The 20,822-nt window shown below is 39.5% G+C and overlaps 1 protein-coding gene across 4 annotated transcripts in view; it reads right to left on the reverse strand.

Annotated features, from left to right (window-relative positions):
• Positions 1-20,822, reverse strand: part of SPTLC2 (serine palmitoyltransferase long chain base subunit 2) — an 83,267-nt gene that overhangs the window by 14,275 nt on the left and 48,170 nt on the right. The gene's annotated exons all lie outside the window — the stretch shown is intronic.

A 20,822-nucleotide genomic window follows, 5' to 3' on the forward strand; every position in this document is an offset into this window, starting at 1 on the left:
ACTTATAACTACTTGTCTCTGGTCCACAGAGTATATTTGTAGATAATTGATTATCCAAACACTGCCCTCACCAGGTGGGTGATTCAAAAACTGAAGCATTAACTCTACAGCAGGGCATATCTATGTCATACAGTGAGGCTGGCTACTAGATATTAATCATGTTCCTTTAAAGTTGTAGATAACATAAGGTGATTAACCAAAAGGAACGCCAGGTCTCAGAGAGGCATCCAACACCCACATAGCTCTGCTCCAGGCCAGAACAAATGTAATTTTAAGAACCTATACAGTTTTTATAGCCAAGAGCATCAGACATTCCACCCACAACCATGCAATCAAAGGCAAAATCCCATCAAAGGCAAAGCATGAGAAAAAAAACCCATGAAACCTGTTAAGTTTGCAAAATTTGGCCTATCATTAGTGGGTAGAAGCTGGTATTTCTAAAAACATTCCCTGCCATTTAAGACATATCTTCTCCTCCATTAACAGCATTATTTCTTAATCTTTTCTCCCCCAGAGTTTCTGTAGAAGCTTAATTCCTCTTCCCCAAAAAGCAGTTAGATATCGGTAAACACAAAGACATCTTGTGCTTATGAAACTTATTTTTTTTTAATTGGTTCAGATCACATCCTGTAGTGGAGACCTGGCCTTCTCTTATGTTTTCAGATCAATTATTTGGGTATTTTGAATACCTCAGACTGCAAAGAGAAGTTGAAAAAAAATAAAAAAACAACAACACAAAAAGAAACAGGTCTCCTGTAAGATACTACAGATAGTGGGCCAAAAGCCACTACTTGCATTTCTAACATTGAGACAATCAATAAAAACACAAATGCAGAAAAAAGCTACAAGGGTACCTTCTGAGAAAACTGCATCCACATCTCCCATACAGAAATGCACAACTTCTGACAACATTTCAAGTCAGTGATGTACAATCTCATCAAAATACACGAGATTTCACCCCTGTGAGAGTAGACAGGTCACGTACACAGCTGGACACAACTGCTGTGATTGGTCCCTCTCCCACAACCAGGACTGCAGCTTCTCCCATACATAGTTCTCTCTATGCTCCCATGAAGCGCAGAGTTTACAGTGCTTCAAACAGAAGGAACTTCAGCACCTTTACACATTCCAGGCTGAAGATTAAAGAGCAACCTTAATTTACAGTTGGCAACTGCTTCACAGTCTTCCTTAAGCTCTTTCTCATAAAAAGTTTATGATGCCAGATCTGTCCTTACAGATTGAAGAGTGCTTTGAGATGTAAACAAGTTGCATGCATAAGTCTTTCGGTTCTCTACAGAGACATAATCACCTACTACAACTACTGACAGATCTGGAAGACACTTGCTTTCTTCAGGTTTACAGGTCTCAAAAGCCCGTCAGCTTTTACTTCACTGCAGAACCAGAAGTCAGTTTAATGAAATTATTACCTCTCTAAAAACTTGTCACCATGGCTACAACAATACTACCAAGAACTTGTAAACGTATTCAGTGGTGTCTTCTCACTACCCACCATGTGTCATTACCACCCTCTGAAGAGAACTGTAGTTGTGGTGAAGCAAAGCACCAGGAATCAAACAAGAACTGGGTACAGGTTCCTCGTCCTTCACTTTCCTTTCTCCCTGCATCCTGTGCAACTACTTTCCGCTGCACTTCAACATATTTAGTCTCCTATTCCACTATAAAATCCTGCATTTGAAGAGTGATGCCACATGCTAATTGAATAGGGTTCGCAATATTATGCAACAAGCACACGCCCAGTGTTCAGCTCTGTTAACATTTGCTGGTTCAGCCCCACTGGTATACACTAGTGTAGCAGGCTGTTAACTGCTACTACAGTTTTACCATGTTTTCTGGGACTGCAAAGACAAACCAAGCAGTGCCTGGAGACAGCAGTGACTAGGTACCACTGCTATTCCCACCTGTACCCACTCAGTGCTTGAGCATTCAGACAGAACCTCAAAATCCCTTCCCAGCCCAGATATCTGCTGAAGCTCAGAGCTCTGTCCACATCTGCTCAACTGTAGGCCTAGAAAGACTGCCAGGACTGCAGCAATCCTCCAGCAGCTGGCTTTCTTGGCAGTATGCAGCTTCATTTTTAAGACCATGAAAAAAGGCTGGCTCAGACACCGCCCTGCCAATTGTTCTCACATAGGAGTTGTGCAATGATTCTGGTAACATCCTTTCATCTAGGAAACTGGAATGTGATGACCTTCAGGGAGGGAGGGAAAGGGGAAGAAAAGGAGGATTACTGGAACTGAGTTCTTCAAAAGGCTAGTAAACTAGAACCCCTTATCAGAGTAACTGATCTGAAGTCCCTTATGGGTCCTGTAAATGGCTTAAACTAGTTATTGACAGACCTACACTGGAATTAAAGGATTAACTAATAACTTCTCCTTTGCTTTTATACCCTTTTGCAAGTTTACTGCAGTCATAACAAGATTGCTCTTGTAATTCAGTAAAACACTTCCTTGCTTGTAGCAGCCTGGGCATCACTTAGGCCCACATGTATTCCTAAAGAACATGTTGTTGTATCAGAAGTAAAGGTCACATGGCACCTAAAGGGGAGAAACGCTCTCCCTTTACCACCCTCAATTCAAGCTGTAGCTGTGTGGACTCAGATAGAAAAAAGAACAGAGACAAGAAATGCAACAATTGCCTCTGCTTGGATAGCTAACATGGGCTGAAAATTTATAGCTGGCAGTCTGAGAAGAACATGCTTTACTTGACATAACCTTACACTAGTTACAGATAACAGGCAGTCAGTTTAAATTGGCATTGCTAATTTTCACACCAACATTTGTTTTACTACGCCAAATACATGGTACAGAGTTGCAGCAATCCTACCCCAGGTGCTAATAACCAACTGTGAACTCCCAGATCAGCAGCAGCTGTGCTGAGGAAGTCACTCAGAGCTCCTCTCAAGCCTTTGCTCTAAGGCATTGCCCATAACATGGTTGTTATCTACTCCACATGACCAAGAATATCAGATATACTTTTGCATTTATAAACCTTAAGCAACTTAACTCTAGACTTAACAGAACAGACAAGTCAGGCTCTACAGTTTCTGCAGCAGAAGGGTTCCGTACCACCAGCTGAACCAATACAGTAAGTAACAGCTGACTGACTAGTAGTTTTACCATTCTTCCAATACTTAGCACGTACCTTCCAGTATGAACAGCAAACTTTTGCCCACTTCTAAACAAGCTTCAAAAGATGGTGTTTCTAGATTTGGGCTGAGGGAGAGTATTTCTTTTTTCTGACATTTTACTGTACGGCATATCAAGTCTTACAAATATATAAGGTAACTAATGCTCTTTAAAAAAAATGCAGGTAGCATCTCCTTGAAAAAAATATTCCAACACCCTAGAGAAAACGCTCAATTATGAATCTAAAAGCACATGAGGTGTATATTCCCCACAACCCTAGTGGAAAGTAAATTAGTATCTCTGCCAGGACAGATTCCCACAGGCTAACAGGATGACACGGCAACATTTGTGAAGGCCTCTGCTTCAGAGGTCATAATGCTCAGAAAGACAGAAGTTATAGTGCAAACATTATCTAGGAGATATTTAAACAAATTCCTTCTCGAAGCAGAAATTAAGTTGATACTTACCATATTTATCTGCAGGATAAAAAGGGGACTGCACATTCCACCACATCAAATTGAAAATCCTCTTGCAATGGGTTTATCATTGAAGCATATAAAGAGAGAAACTCACCTGTATTTAGCCTCACTGCTCTTTACGTCTTAGAAGCTCATGCTTAAACTACCAGTCCAAATACTGCAAGGATTCTCAGACAACCCTTATTGCAAAAGGCAATTTAATAAATACACAGCAATTCCTCAGCAACTAAAAATTTTTGCAAGGTCAGGATGAACGTAGTCTTTGGGAGGAAAAAAAAAAACAAACCAAAACAGAAAACCAGACACTTCTTAGAGCCGAGATCTGTGTAACTTCTCTATTCCTTGTTAAAAAAAAATCGTCTCTACAAAGAACAAAGAAGCCGTAGAATTTGTCGAAGTTACTCTGCCACAAAGATCTAATATTTGTAATGTTCCTGTCATCTATTAAGGCTGATGAATAAGCTATCAGAGATGGTATTGGACTCAAAAGAAAATTTAGTTCAACCAGGATGCATTTGTTTTTCCTCCCTCTTGTGATCCCTAGGCAGTAATTGGAGAGCAATCACAAATCTGTCCTTCTTAAACAATGCAACACTTCATCAGCAAGGCTTCTTGAGAAATAAAAGGCATGTTGCATTATAGACAAACAGACTACTGACTGACACTGAACTCCACAGGGGCAAAAAACCAAGCAGGATTTTATCTGCTTGTCACACTAGGGATCAGTGTCACCTGGATCTAAAGCAAAGATACTTGACACAATACAAAGGAAGCTATATGTTGACATTTTTAATTCTTAAAGACTTCAAAGCAACATAGTAGGACACATCCTTAAAAATGGTTCCTGAGCATCAAAACTGTTAACTATATGCACAAGCTGCAATACAGTTCTTGTTGGTCAACAAATACCAGTTCACATTAGATAGCTATGATGAAGCTATGAAGCTACATATTCTTTCATTAACTAATCTTGTAGCTGTTCGACACATTAGAGTTTTAATCTTGCAGTCTTAATTTAACCTTCTGTTGTCATTGTTGCCAGCATGGACGAGGCTAAACTGAGCAATTTCATGCCTTTATCTTGCATACCAGTTGAAGGCTAACATCTTTGGTTTTAGTGATTAAATGAAAAATTTAGAATAAAAGAAAACTCTTAATGTGAATAGACTGCTATTCAGTACATGCAGAATCATGCTGCTTGTGATACCTTTTTATTGCCCCAATTAATCAGTGTCTCATGCTGTAACATAATGGAACACCCTCAGTTCCAGTTTTCATTGTGTGATCAACAAAATTAAAACATTTACTCATGGAGATTTGTTTCGCATTGTTTTTCAAGCTTGTCCCATCTTACAAACTCTTGCCAATGCAGAGGTGTTAGAGGTGAGAAGCATTTTATCACCTACTGACCTATGCGACATCCCTAATTTGTGGCAGTCACTTCTCTTGGTATAGCTTATTCCGGTCAAGGAAGGGATTTATCTGGCAATACATTTACCCTGACAAATACCACAGCTTTACTGAAGTTAGCTTGACCTCAGCTGGCATACTTTGCTAGGAGGGCTATCGGTTTTGTAGGACTGCTTACCTGGGTAGGTTTCTTATCCTTTCCTCTCCTGACAGCCACAATCTAGGGAATCCAATAAACCTTTTCCCTCCCTTGTACAAATGCTTTCCCATGAATAAACAAGTTAATTTTTTGGTCTGTCTTCAAAGAAAAAATAAAAAGAAAAATCAAGCTAACTAAAAGAGGGTACTCGGTCAACTAAGTGCTCATGCAGATTATGATAGCTCTGTGTGCATGTATACGTGCACGCCTATGTGTGAAAGGGCATTGAAGCAGCAGATCTCAACCTACTTTTTCATGAAACAATGCTGACAGGCATTTTATAACCTGAGCAGTAATGTTTACTGACTGTTGCTAGTTACTTAAGTAACAACTGAGCCTCCATATTCTTGTGTGGAACAAAAACAGCTTGCGGAAAGGGTATGTTTGGGACATCCAGAACATTGTGTCATTCCCCAAATCACACAACCAACCTACAATCCAATTTTATGGAAATCCTTCACCACACAAGCTTACTAAGATTTTTACCAGACATGTATGCAAAGTCAACCATCACTGAAAACAGAAAAAAAAGAGAAAGAAATCACAATCCATTATGAAGGCCCAGAGAACAAAATTATGCCACTTGGCCTGCTCCCCAAACAGAAGATAAGGTGGCTAAATACACCCTGTGTGGAAGGGATATGTACTAGGCTGCAACATTTCGTGGTTGCTTTTCTGAGAGCACCAGCATCAATGACGGTGAAGATAAAGCATTATTTCATTAGCATGGATAGAGCTTTTTCTCCATATACCTTGCTATCAATGGGCCAAACAGAAGAAAATGAATGATAATTTCTATTTCAAAAGGCCTGTACTTTCAGACATTTAAGTGTTTAAATCAAAGTGAACTGGTGATGATAACTTGGTTACATATATCATTCTCTAGAAATTTGTTTCTCCAAGTCAGAGTGATGCTATAATATATTCAAGCTTGTAAATTTTTCCACATTAAAACCCCCTTGTTTTTGTAAAGGCTTATACTTCCATTCTGTTTATTATTCCTATGTTTCTGTCTTTTGGTTGGCTGTTTCAATGGAAGACATAATTCAGCATACTGTTTTGGAAACAAGCATTTTTCAAATCTCAAGCAGGAATTCAATATTCTTCTGCTGATTTAACAGATTCTCCACTAAGCTTTCAGAAGCTAAGTTGCCTCCTGAGGGCTTATGAAGATCTTTTGCAATGTTAACATAATAAGTCAAGATTTTTCTGGACACTATACTTGTAAATACCTCATCATTAAAAAGCCACAACAGCCAATTCCTTTTCTGAGAAGGCATAAAAGCACTACTACTCTTACTGCCATGAACATGTTTTTTCATATAAAATATAGACAATTCCCTCTTTAAGACTTCTGAGAAGCACAAGTCAAACATGGCTTCAACAATATCTGCACAGTGGGAAAAAAAAAAAAGGCAAAATGTTTTTAGATTTACCAAGTGGCAGAAAGGACAAGCATGACTTAAGAATATCTGACTGGAAGCAAGGGTCAGATTTGAAACAAAGTAGTACCTATTTAAGGGATATAGTAAGTAAACTGAGAACTAGAGAAAGTAGAGTGAGATTTTAAACTAGAAACCACTGGAACACTGAACAAAATTCCAGTTCAACATTGACTAAATGCCAACACTTTCACCTTTTAAGGAAAAGTTGCACTAAGAGAGACAGGGAGAGTACGATGTTCTTAAAAATGCTGTAATAGATGTTTAAGGACCTGGGATGGTAGTATCTGATAGAGCTGATTTTAAGAGGCTTATAACATCACCTGTCAGAAAGAAGACTCATAACATGAACTCACACCCCAAGGCAGAAGGGGGGAGGGGAATCAAGATCGATTCACTTGTGCAACCCAGCCACAGGCAGCACTCACCTACACACTAATGGAAAGGTCACCTCCTACAGCAACCTCAAAAAAAAGTGATTTACAACAGCTCAACAATGAGAGGTTTAAAGCAAGGTTTTCACTGGTTTATTCTGAGAGATCATACTATAAAAGCTAGTAAGGAAAATTTTATTATACATTACATACAGATTTCCTGTCTTTCAAAATACTTTTCCTATCTCATTGTTTAAGTTCCAAGGACAAGGTGGCTCCACATGTACCCATCTGCTTCGTCTAAGTTTGCATGTGTGAGCACTTTACTGCTGCCAATATTTACAGTAAGAATTTTACATGCTTCCCTTCCGATGCCGTCTGCAGATTTTCATTACAGGTCTTCAGAAAAATATTATATAGAATTATACAATGTAACGTGAGATTGTACAGAGACATATTAAAATGTATGGGTCAGAATACTATATTCCCCCAGTTTTACATTATAAAGTACCAGCTCGCTCAGGCAAATGCCAAGGGAACTTGACAAAACAATGAGAAACTTAAAAAAAGTAATTAGAATAATTCCTTAACTCAGGGCTATTATATTACTGGATAATAGCTCAAGCTCTAGTATTTAGCAAACAGTCAGAAGAGAAAAGCAACTCACTGGGTTTTTCCACAGCACTGCTGGGGAGATCCAGGTTTAAAACAAGCTCGGAAATGAGAAGAGTCATTACGGGAAGAGTTTTCAGGCTTTATGTCTAGCGTCTGGGGTCACCAAAAGGACCGCGCATCTTCCACTAGGGGCCACTGCTGCACAGAGGGAGCCGGCAGCCCCCTCTGCGGTACCCGAGGGCAGCCGCAAAGCTCCCTCCGTGCAGCCGCCACCTGCTGCCAGGACGCGCTCCGCCCGCAAAACCCCCACACCGACCGCATCACGGTACAGCCAGGCTTAATTCATCCAGGAGACGCTAAGGAACCGCTAACTGGACAACTGAGTCAAGTTATTTGTTCTTCTGACACACTTGCGTGCTTCCCAGGTTCACCGCTTGGGAGATAAACTACAAATAACATGGGAGGAGAAGCCCGGTTTAAGAGCCAGCGCCCTTGAAAGCATGAACAAGGAAATCTAAAGACCGCTGAGAGCTCGTGTTCGTTGGCCATATGGCAGCAGCATTAGCAACAATTTATTTTAGGAGAAGCAGTGAAGGGCTTGGCTCACGACCATTCAGAGTTAACTCCATGCCTATAGCTTTTTAACAAGACTGTATGCAGGGGATTTGCCTGGATTACATGGGTACTGAGCATGGAGCCACTGCAGAGGTGATGGTAAAAATGCTCAGTGCTTTAAAGGAGAGAGGAAAACAGTTAAATTTTATTTAAAAAATTGGCAATGGTAAAGCCAAGGAGATTCAGAAATGGAAAAAGGAGAAAAGAAAAATTATGGGTGATGTTCTTGGCATTGAAAGCTCTTGGAGAAACAAAATTTATGCTAATACTAAGTACCTGTCATTGCATTTGCTATCAAGCTAAACCGTTCCAGTGGCGTCTAAAGGCATGCCAAAAACCAGCTGGGTGCATGTATTGTGTATTCACTCAGTTTATATATACTGGTGAGACTGAAGCCTTTGACATATTCCAAAGCCCAGAGGAGTATTTTTATATTTGCACTTTCTGATTTTGTTTGCAACTACCAGCTGCATTTAGAGAACTCCAAGACAGCCTGCTTGCACCAGGAGCTTCATCATAAAGAGGTGCAGCTCTCACCAAGAAGAGATCGTGTCTCTTATGTGACTGCAAAGATATGACCTGTTAAAGAACTACCATTTAAAATATACTTACTTAAAGAGGTTTTAGAAGAACTTTGGTCAAGTGTGTAATCATAGAATGCTTTGGGTTGGAAGGGACCTTTAGAGGTCATCTAGTCCAACCCCCCTGCAGCGAGCAGGGACATCTTCAACTAGATCAGGCTGCTCAGCACCCTGCCCAACCTGACCTTGAATGTTTCCAGGGATGGGGCATCTACCACCTCTCTGGGCACCTGGGCCACTGCTTCACCACCCTCACAGTAAAAATTTCTTCCATATACCTAGTTTAAATCTACCCTCTTTTAGTTTAAAACCTTTACCCCTTGCTCTACTGCAACAGGCTCTACCAAAAAATTTGTTCCCGTCTTTTAGGCCCCCTTTAAGTATTGAAAGGCTGCGATGATGACACTTTCCCAGATCTCACTAATTGTTCAAAATAACACACATTCCAGAGTTTATGATTCTATTAATAGAAACTCTACATTGGTGACCATAAAAGAACTTCACTCATCAGGCTGCACATGCACTCCAAACATCACAGTGGTAGTATTGTCCAACCCTGTTGTAGCCGATAAAATAGTATTTGTATTAACAGGGTAGGTCTCATTCCGTCATACTTCCCTGATCTGTGTATCATTTAAACTATAAATCTCTAGAGCAGGCATGATCTCTGTACAGTGGTGAGCACAACAGTCTTAGCTCATCAAAGAAAACCTTATCAAAGGTTTTCTGCAATATGGTGACACAAAGATGTTACAAAATGACATGGCAATAAATTAAACTAAAATGGCCACTTACCGGTGCACAGCCATGACAGTATTATAACTGATTAGTCATCTTTTGCCTCAAACAGCAGGCTTCATTATGTGAGCAGAGAGACTTTGAAATAAGATACATGTGTAAAGGAGACTAGCATGAATAAACGTTAAGGAGTTAGCGAAAACAGTATTAAAACCAACTGATTTAAACTGAGCCAATGTTTATCGAACTACAGGATACAGCTTTTCTAGAGCAAAATTCCTTTTACAGATCCTCAAAACTCAAGCTTTAAAGAGATAGAGACTAAACCAGTACAATGATACTGACACCACAGCCACAGAAGAAAAGATGGGTTAACAGACCATTTTGCCTCAAATCTAGCCAATGTTATCTCCTAAAACCAGCATAAACCAAACATTTATTAATAGCTGTAAATACATAAAGTGAGTAAATTCCATTAGAGATGTTTATAAATGCTGAAACTTAGAAATCATTAATTCTTAGTCATTAAAGTGAGACTACAAATGTTACCATTTTGCCTAGGCTCAGTGCCATTTTTGTGCAAATGAACAGCTAACACAAAGCAGCAATGGCTAACAGCAGAGCTCTGGGGGTATAAAGGTAGCACACTGGCATACCTCCAGCTACAAATTTTTACTGAGCTACCACATGGCAGGGCAGGATTCACATACATACCAGCAAGGCAATTCAGAACTCAAGGGCTGCCTACCACAACCACTCACTCATTTGTGCATATAGTTGAACTAGATATCTTGGTGGTTAAAAGCATATCCAAACTACCCTACAGCTCTTATCAATGGAGGCAGCAGTGGGAAGTATCTAATACACCAACATTCAGTCCAGAGCAAGAGCGGCTGAAAAAGTTTTGCATGGCGAAACTTGTTAAGGTTGCAAGAAGGAAAATTACTTCTTAATTATTAAATTCTTATTTATTTTGTCCACATGTACATTTAATCATCTGGGTGCGCATACATCATCAGTAATCAACTTTTATACTTTCCACCTTTGTAGTTGGCACAATTGTACAGCAACCTGCACCTTCCCCAGTGTGACTGAAACAAGGCTAATGTACAGCCTTACATGTGTCCTTTACAGTCTCTCAGGTACAGAATCTGGTAACCTGCTAAGGACTCAGAGGAAGGTTACTATGCATGAGAATAACACATCAAGTATTTACATTCCTTAAGAAGGGTACATCTATAAATCCACAGGATAGAAGACTCCAAGCACTCCCTTGTCATTAAAATAAGCCAACAGTGGGTCCAAGTCTTTAAAACATACGTGAATGAAGAGCTGCTTTATCAAATGTAGCATCTCTACTAGACACTGTACCAGTGGCAGAGATTTTGATGAAGCTGTGACTGAAACATGACACGTAGGTGTCTGAAAGACATTTTTAAGTTCGCTCAGACAATGTTAGAATATTTTAGCGGAGTATGCTGCCGCTACTACAGAAAAATCTTCTGTAACCAATCCCAATAATCTGTGGAAGGACTGCAGCCACTAATAAATTGAAGTCTTGGTCAAGACTTGATTGCTCTCCATAGTGGCAGTAAAGTTTCAGCCCTGAAGTACAAAGCTTAGACCAAAAATGCAAGAAGGTAATATCCTGACTTGGGTGAAAGTCAAACATCATCAGGAAGAAAGAAACTACTACCAAAAGCTGTCAGTCACTCCTCTGCAGGAAGACCACCAGAAAAGTAATCCTTATAGAAGGGAGGAAAAACTAACTGTTGCCTGATGAGGAATATAAGTATAGTAGAAATGAAAACTGGAACTTGGCTTAAAGAAGCCTTTTTACTAGGGGAAACACCTTTATTGGACTGCTTTGGTAGTTCAGGGCTACAGGGTGACTGAATGTAGAGGTTGGCATCTCAAAGACCCAAGTGGCCAAGGCAGATGCTAGAAACCTATCTAGCCAATGGGTAGATTTGAAAGACAGTAACTGAACAGTTACTCCAGAACTGCTGAGCTAGGGACATGTAAGAGCTTGTACACGTACAAAACAGCCTACTTGGCAAGATAAGAGTGCCCCCTTGAATCTTGCCTACTTACCAATTAGCACATCCTTTGTAAGTGTAACAGAGGTGTTCTAGACATGCGCATCATTCAACTCCAGACAGAGGTTCCCAATGCTTCTATGAACAGCTCCTGAGTTCTGCACAATCAGATCTGGGAGTACCTAATAGATCTATGGTCTGTCCAAGAAACGAGGCGCCAGAATCATCCTTGCCAGCCCAGGTCTGGTGGGATGGCTACTGCCATGTTGCATTGGCTTGTCAAAGACTGCTAGAAGGAATCTCATGAGAGGATAAGTCAGCTTCCCTGACCACAGGTTGAAAATATGCACAAGAAAACAGATATAAATCAGCGATGAAGCAGCAGGAATCAGTATCATTAAGAAGTGTCAATTCAATTAAGTCATTCTAGGATGCATCTTGCATGGATGACGACTCTGGAAACATCCACTCTGCACCCTCACTATGGTCCAACAGCACTGGAAAAAAATTGTGGAATGTAAAAGAAGCTCTACAGGTTTATTATTCTCTGTGTAAAAATATGAAGTGTCCCAAAATTCTGAAAATGGGGTATTACTACTGTGGGAGGTAGTGCTTTCACTTTTCACAAAATCCTTTCGGTTGGAAGAGATGTCTTGAAACCAACCAGCCAGTCCAATCTGCCTGTTCAAGCAGCGTCAGCTAGAGCTGGTTGCCCAGAACTGTGTCCAGTTGAGTTTCAACTGTCTCCACAGACAGACGCCCTACAATCTCTGTGGGCAGCCTGTTCCAATGTTTTACCACCCTCACTGAAAACTGAAAAGTTTCAGTTTTCATAAAACTCCTTCCCTCTGTGATAAATCCTAAATTTATCAAAAAGTTATCATTTACTAGACACAGAAACCAGCTAAAATTACCCACGTTAATTCAGTTCTACCTTGTACTTTTAGCTGCCTCCCACAACAGAGATGAAATTTCAAGTCTATCAGTTTGAGAGACTAATACTAATGAGCACCTTGTAACTTTTGCTTATCAACATACTGCACATAGTAGATAGGAGGCATTGAGCCTAAATAGCTTGAAGCTGCTGAGGTATTTTGCCCGCAAAAGGTGAAGGCCCAAGCTGCCAAACCCCAGAATAATACACATCCGCTTCGTATGTACCCTGGCAGGCAAAGAGAGAGTCAAACTTGCCAGGGCACTTTGCTCATTATACATTAAATGCTTGACTGAATTTTAGTAACAACTCAACATGGCTTCGGAGTTATTTTAACCTGTGGCCAATCCCCACATGAATGTCCAAACTGCTTAGCCACAGAAATAACACGCATAGCAAAGCCAGGTTCAAAGTGTTTTCTCTTTACATCTAAACCTAAGATAAATGTTATTCATGCCACACTGTGCAAATATAACTGCAAGGACTCCAGCTCCAAAAATAGATGTGGTGGGAAAGCAAGAACTAGTAATGAGTGGTATTACTGCTACCTCTGCCCAAGTAAGAAAAACTAAAATGCTTTGCAGTTAGTTGATGACACTTCCCTTTGCAGCGATTTGCATTCACAAAAGGTATCAAAAGAACTTGGCAAGACTAAGCTTCCATGTGGTGTTGCTGTGATTATTTTTTAAAGCAAATAAACACAACAAACTGAGGAAATTTCTAAAGCAAAAGCAGTGATGTGTGGCAAGAGAATTTAGAATCATGTTCCAAAATAAAAGAGAACCTGGAAGTGGAAACCAGCCAAAATGCTCACAAATCAGACACTACTGTAAGTCACATTCAGTATGTTCTACTCACAAGCATTTAAACTTGTCTTAGAGTGGAGTTATAATTTAGATATTATGAGAACCAAAGCTGCCTCTCCCCTCCAAGACTCTTGCGGACATTTCTGTTTAAACAATCATCATTGGCTCAGATATTTCTTTTTTCTTGTCAGAGCACAGAACTGAGCCTGAATGTATCATATAATTAGGCAGGTTAGAAGAAGTAATAATGCTTTGGCAGGGACAGCAAGAAAAGTAGTTGTGAGGAGGACCAATTAGCTAGCAGACTACTTAACACCACTCTGAACTTCTACTTATAGATGCAAACTGACTGCTTGGTAAGTTTTCAAAGAGAAACCTGCCTCCCTTAAGCTACAGCAACCAGCAAGTTTTACGTACAACCACTTCTTGAGAAAAACCCTTTAATAATCTGCACTGTTCTTACTGCTAGGTGAGAACTACAGTAACAGTCCCTGGGCAGTAAAGTACAATAAATGGTGCCAATTACACCTGAAATACTCAAGATTTCTGTCGTCACTTTTTCAAGCCCTCCCTCAAGAGATTAGCGGAATTGAACTTGCAGCAAGAATTATATCCTGAAAAATCCCATGCGCTATCTTGCTTTCTGACATTTTCCTTTAGAGGTACATCTAACAGAAAAAGAAGCAAAAGCTTTGTGACCAATGACAGTGAAGTATGCCATTTCCATAAACAATATATATTTCTTATTTTCTACCAATCTGGACACGAAGCCTCCAAGTCACCCATTGCTGCCAAAAAGCCGCAGCCTTGCCAGGGCCATGTAATTTATCACAATCAGATGGTGTGCTGTCAATAAAGGAGGGGCTGCTATCATTCCAGGGCAGAATAATTACCTTCCTTTTGAACCAAAGACAATGTTTTCAATAAAAACCCAAAGCTGTTTAATGCAACTTCCAGTCTGTCAGACTCCCACTGTGCAGCTCCAGGATTCATTACACTCACAGAAGTGAAGGAGACCATTTGTTAAAAACATAGCACAAGTCTCTCAGAGAAGACATTGATGATATACAGTTAAAAAAACAAAACCAACCAAAAACCAAACAAACAAACAAAACCAACCCCACCAAACCAAAACAACAAAACCAGCGCATTTTGAATCTTCTTTAAAAGCGTTTTGAATAGACTTTTTCCATCACAAGTTTTACAGGGAAAGTAGCTGTATTGCATTAAAATGCCACTTATGTCCTAAGTATTTTAAGTAAACTATGGTAGATCTTCACTGCTCTGGTGTGCACCTCTTCTGGCTCTGCATTTCTGCATCTCAAGAACAGGAGTAACAACATTTATTCTGTGAGGAAGACTAATAGGTATAGGTAAGGGCTGTGAAGCACAGAGAATCAAAGGTTAGCGAAATAACTGAAAGTCGTCTCTTCCAGACCAAAACACCACTAGGCTGCCATTCCTCTGACATCTGGAAACACATCCCAATTGTACTGGGGTAATTCAGACAACTGGACCTTGCAGTGTAATTAAACAAGTTACAGTACAACCAAATGGTACCTTCACTTTAGGCAATAGAAGAGATTGGATGAATTTCACTACATACTAAATTTTCCCTAGAGCTTCAAACTCTGCCAAATGAAAAGCGGTAATTATTTGAACACTCAAAGCATTTTCTGAGCCTACTTCCAAGTCAAATTTTGACTTTCAGCTTCCCCTTCTTTCAACAGTACATATTTAACGAAGTAGTTAAGAAACACATCCTCTTTTCACAACAGCAGAACATTTTGTTCGTCTTGAAAAGCCAGAATAACTATCAAGCCTGGGAAATTAAAGGTGAGCAGCAAGCCCAAGTGTAACCATTTCCAGCAATTACATTAACAGAACAGAATGGAAATGTTCATGTAGCTTGAGTTCCAGGATAGTAACAAACATTACTAAAAAGATGGCTTAGCCCAGTTTACTCTTGATTGACCCTCTAACTAAAATCAATTCAGCGCATTCTTTTCTTCATGCAGCAGTTGACTAAAGGATGAGACTCAGATTCTATTATATTTTACATGTGATTTAGAGCCTTCGGGGGGGGGAAAAAAAAAAAAGGATATTTGGGCAAAGCATTATAGAAGAGGAAAAAAACCCACAACAATTGAAGAGCATTTAAAATTTTGCACAAATCTCAACCAATGTACATTCCTGCTTATCACCTTCAGGAGCTGCAGTCAGTAGCTGATGGCTTAACACCCAGAAGACCACAACTAATAAAAAAAGCATAAGGATAAAGATAAAGCAAAGCTGTTTTGGTCCTTGTAAGCAGCAGAGTTATGTGCATGAACAAAAAGCTTCATAGGGAAAAATAAATTGTCTCCCCTGTATGAACGAGCACAGGTGGCTCTTGCCTCTAGGATATCACGGTCTATCCCCACCATAACTTCATAAACAACACCGGAAAAATCTCTTTGTTGTTCTTTCTTGAGTACATGCAGTGGGGACATAACACAATGGAGACAGCAAGTAACAAGCTTCCCTAGAGACAGAGATACAGATCTATTTTTACTAACACTTAAAAGTCTTCTCAGAGTTTGAGTATTTCTTGCACCTATGCAGTAGCCTTCAACAGAGATTTTGCAGGCTTTTCCAAAGCCCACAGACACAAGTGTGTGGCAACTCACACTGAGTATGCAAAGGTTCACACAAGAGAAAATTCAATGTCCTTTACAAGGTAGAGGCTGTTTTTGTTTTCCAACATATGCCAATTAGTCTCACCTTGATAATGAACCATTTCTACCATTTTTATTTTGTACAATATCGTTCTCCAACTCTGCTGTATTACAGAGTATACTACAAAATCATCTTTGTTGAGATCCCCACTAGCTATAAAGCATTAGTGTTACCACTGCTATTAAAGCTACTTTATTGACAAAGCAGTGAAAATAAAATACATATTGCATTGTCAGAAACCAGTCAATCCATTCAATCAAGCTAAAGGCAACTGAAGCCATTTGTCCTCACATGAAGAAAATACATTCAGAACTACCAATATTAACTGATGCATGGTACTTTGAAAAATAAAGCCAAAGCACATAGGCTACACCACAGCAGATGATCAGCTGCTAATTATGTCAGCAGTTACACCAGGGCAGAACCAGACTGTAGGATGTTCAGAACTTTAGTCCTGATCAACCTCCTTCTCCAGTCAGTGACTGACAAAGTGATATCAGTTTCTAATTAGCACCACATAAATCATGTAATACAACTCAAACGACAAACATGTCTGAACAGTCTTGCTGTAGGTTTTACTATGACTCTTCCTTCCAGCTTGCCTCTTAGATTTCTTAATTAATCTGAATTTTCTAAAGCCAGCAACTGAATTAACCTATTAATTGAAACGTCTTAGTCCCTCCTGCCACACAGATGGATTGGTATCTGCATTAAGATGTAATTAAGTGAAACAAGGGCAGGGGGGATGACCAAACAACCTACAAAAACCACACAAGGCACCAACAGTCAATTTCACTGAGCTTTGTAGAGTGAACTTCACTACAGTTCTGGGGAATACAGATTTTTAAAAGCTCCACTGACACACATCATCATGGCTACACTAACTAGCATTTTTAAAAATACCAGGTTATTTTCAGCATTGTGATAAAAATTCAGCCAATAACTCATCCTTGGAAATACTCAATGTATTCTTTCAAATCTCTCTCATTTAAAATATTGCTCCACAATAGGAACAACATGCAACTCTGGTACATCCAAAAGACAGGATTATTTGTAATTTAATATGGAAACATTTCAGCTGTCTTAATACCAGGATAATTCCTATGCAAGTCTGGCATTTGAGACATGCCACATATTTGTCACTGAAGTGTGTGCATTTTTGTGTCCTTATGTGCGGTCCATCAGTTGATGCACTGCCCATAACAGTGCCCCCTCCCACACATTTGCTCTCAGGTTGCTCAAGAGACTACTGGCCCTCTGAACCTAGAGCTTCTTCACTGGACTACCTCCTTGTTCTGTAAGGCACCATACAATCCTCAGGAGTTCACATCTAACTGGATACCAATGGCCTAATCCGGCTGTAAGCAACTGAGCAAAATGCACGTTTACATCAGTCAGCCTTTAAAAGAGATCTTAAGAACCACTGTGTTTGTAGCGGTAACCTTCACAAGGTTTAACACTTGAGCTACAGTGCTTTTCCCCCCTCTGACTTTAAAAGCTGCCCTTTCCCTCTGTATAGATAAGAAAGTGACACACAACAGGGATACGGTGCCATTAGCATCTCAGACTCCCTGTGTGATAATTAGAGGAAATTATTTGCTGACCTCAAGCAGTCTTTGAAGTCTGCACAAAGAGTATGTAGAGAAGAGGGAAGGATTATTCAGCAAGACATAGATCCCCTTAGGCCTGCCTCTGCAAAAAGTTCTGCTGGACTGATTCTTCTTTTAAAATCTGGAAACACCTGGGCTGCCAAAACACTTGTGGTTACAATGTTCAAGGACTTCTGTGACACAGACTTTGCATCTCAGTGTTTTATTTAAGCCTAATGTATAAAAACTGTCATGAGGCAACTATTGGTTTGCAGAAGTCTGAATTACTAATAAACCAGTATTGGGGAAAAAAATAAAAACAACCCAAACAAAAAAACCCCACCAATCCCAAAACCTATACAGCTCTTCTATTTAGAAAGCTAACCACAATTCCCATTCACATTTACACAGGCTTTTATCTTACATAAGACAGCATACAAACTGAAATTAATTGCTCACATCGTTTATTGTCAGCAGCTCCCTGATTTTAAAGATACAGAAATTACCATAGATCCATATTGCATAAATAATCTATTTGAGTTAACCATGTAAAAGAGACCTATATCTTCAAATATAATGTCAACAATTTATAATTTATTCTGAGAGCTCAGTTTCAAGAGATGGGAAAGCATAATACAGTCTCTTGCCATTTCTCTGCATACTCAAAATGCACTGTGTATTACAGAAATCTGCATTTTTACGACTCAGGAAACTCTGAGACTGCTGGTTGCTGGTACCATCCGATTCCTTAATGACTACTAGAATTATATTTAACTGGTAAGACACTTAAATTTTTTTTCCCCATATTAATTACAATGGTATACCAGATCCAAGCCAGATACTCCACAAATAACAATTGTCTCTACTTGTAAGTTTGCACAATGGAGAATAAAAGATCCTATGCTCTCCACTTATGTTCAGTGTGACTCTTCATAGGAAATCCACCTAGACAGAAGTAGGAGGATTTTGTCTTTGGTGAAGAATGGATCTTGTCCAAGGCAAAAAAAGAACCAACAAAATAAAACAACACACACACACACACACACACACACACACACAAAACCCACCACCAACAACAAAAAAACCCCAAACACCCAAAAACCAAACCAAAACCCAACCAAAGAAAACCCACTCCAAAACCAGAATACTCCCCCAAAAAACAAACCAAACCAAAACATTGCCTCCTGTGAATGGCTGTCAAACACACAAGTGATTTCCACTTAAAGTAGAATTCAAGATAATGCTTCGTGTGATAGAGCTGATAAAAAAAAAATAATCCATGAACTCTATTTTACCATTAAAAGAGTGAGAAAGTGAGAGCAGGTGTCTGTGTATCTAAAAATCCGTAAGACTGAAAAAAATATTTCATATGCAAAGGACTGCATAGGAACAACAACTCCGTTTCATGGTCGCATTACACTTATCTCTTCTGGTATGTTCCAAGCCCTGTATAACAATGCTACAGGGAGAGACTAGGCTCATGCAGAGATCCAGAAGGGCACCCTAACTCCAACCCCAGAAACCACCACAGTGTTCTTCCAAACAGAACTTCTCCAGAGATTGAATTTCTGCTGAAAGCAACTGAAGTTCTCTCTAGAGTATCACAGCTAAATAGGATGGCTATACAGGCAGGACCAAGCAACTGCCCTGTAAGAGAAAGTGAGAACAAAAGCACACTACCAGCTCAACTTCACTCTGACACCAGCTGAAGGATCTGCTGAGGAACAGCAGTATTGCCTGCAACAAGTAATTCTCCCCCTCCCCTCCCAGGAATGCAGAAAGCAATTTCTGAAAAATAATTCACAAGAGCAGTACTTTTTAATGACTGTTTAGATTTTATGTTTAGCTGTTAATGTTTGTTTATACCTTGTTCACTGTATCTGGTTACACTGCTTTCACATTGCTGGAATTCACTGCATCCTAACAACTATGATTTACAGTCATCTTTATTTCGAGGTTGAATGTAAAAAGCATTGGTTCAAATAAGCCAATAATTTTAGAGAATAAGATTAGGGTGATCCCTCCAGAACAAAGTAATTAAGTTTGTGTTGCCTCGGTGTATGTATTGGCTAACTCTGCATAATAATTACTTGGAGGATTTGTGGGATTGGTATTAACACTACTTATACATTATCTCATACAAATTGTCTATTATCACAAATGTGCAGTCATAATAACAGCATTCATAGTCATTGCAGAGACAGCTGCACATATCCTGTTTGACAACTATTCTTGTGCCTTGCTGAGAAGAAAGGGAAAAGAAATGCATGCTGGTCAGACTATTTTTCTGAACTAGTTATGGTGCTTCCGCCATGAAGTTGTCAAAAACATGAAAAAAAACTTTATACAGTTTCAATGAAACTTATCTTGCCAAGTTAATGGAATTTTAGAGGAAAGCAAGCATTTTTAAAAGATTTTGTCTTCTTTTTATTAGACCTTGGACATTAGAACTTAAAAAAGCACATCTTTGCTCTTAAAATCTCAAGAATAAGACAAAACCAGTGAAGAAGAGACAGAAGAAAACAGACTCAAACCTTTGTACAACACAAATAGGTTGGCAGGCCTTTATGGCAGATTGAAGCCGCAGAGAGAAAAAACATCAGGAACACATACAAACATAACATTTCTTTACAAGCTAAGGAATGTGCAAGCTTTGACAAAGCATATTATATAAAGGATGTTTATAATCTACTTCCATGGAGACAGTTCAGTAGCTTTACAACATAGCAACAAAGAGTGTGAACTATGTTTTCCATCTGTTTTGTGCAGACTGTTTTTCTACAGTGGAAGCCAGTATCAAAGCTAACTGTTCCTTGGGATTTTAAACAGCAATACCAGAGGGCAGAGAAATGCTCTTTGCCTTTGTAGCAAAAGATGATTAAGGATATGGCCTCTTCATATGTTTCAAGCAGGAAGTGTTATAAGTAACTTAGTAGTCACCTAGTTTCAGCTAGCATTACTAACTGCCTTTGCTAATTGTAAAATATCACACAGATAAAACACCTTACAGAACCAGACAGATTGTCACCTCCAGCTGAATAACTGCCATAAGAACAGCAATCAGCCTGCTTCCACGTTTTAAGGCAGCTATAGCCAAAAAGGAAGAATATGGTCAGTACACAATATGAATTCAGCTT

The sequence above is a fragment of the Phalacrocorax carbo genome, chromosome 9 (assembly GCF_963921805.1).
Source record: "Phalacrocorax carbo chromosome 9, bPhaCar2.1, whole genome shotgun sequence".
In the NCBI taxonomy this organism is placed as follows: domain Eukaryota; kingdom Metazoa; phylum Chordata; class Aves; order Suliformes; family Phalacrocoracidae; genus Phalacrocorax; species Phalacrocorax carbo.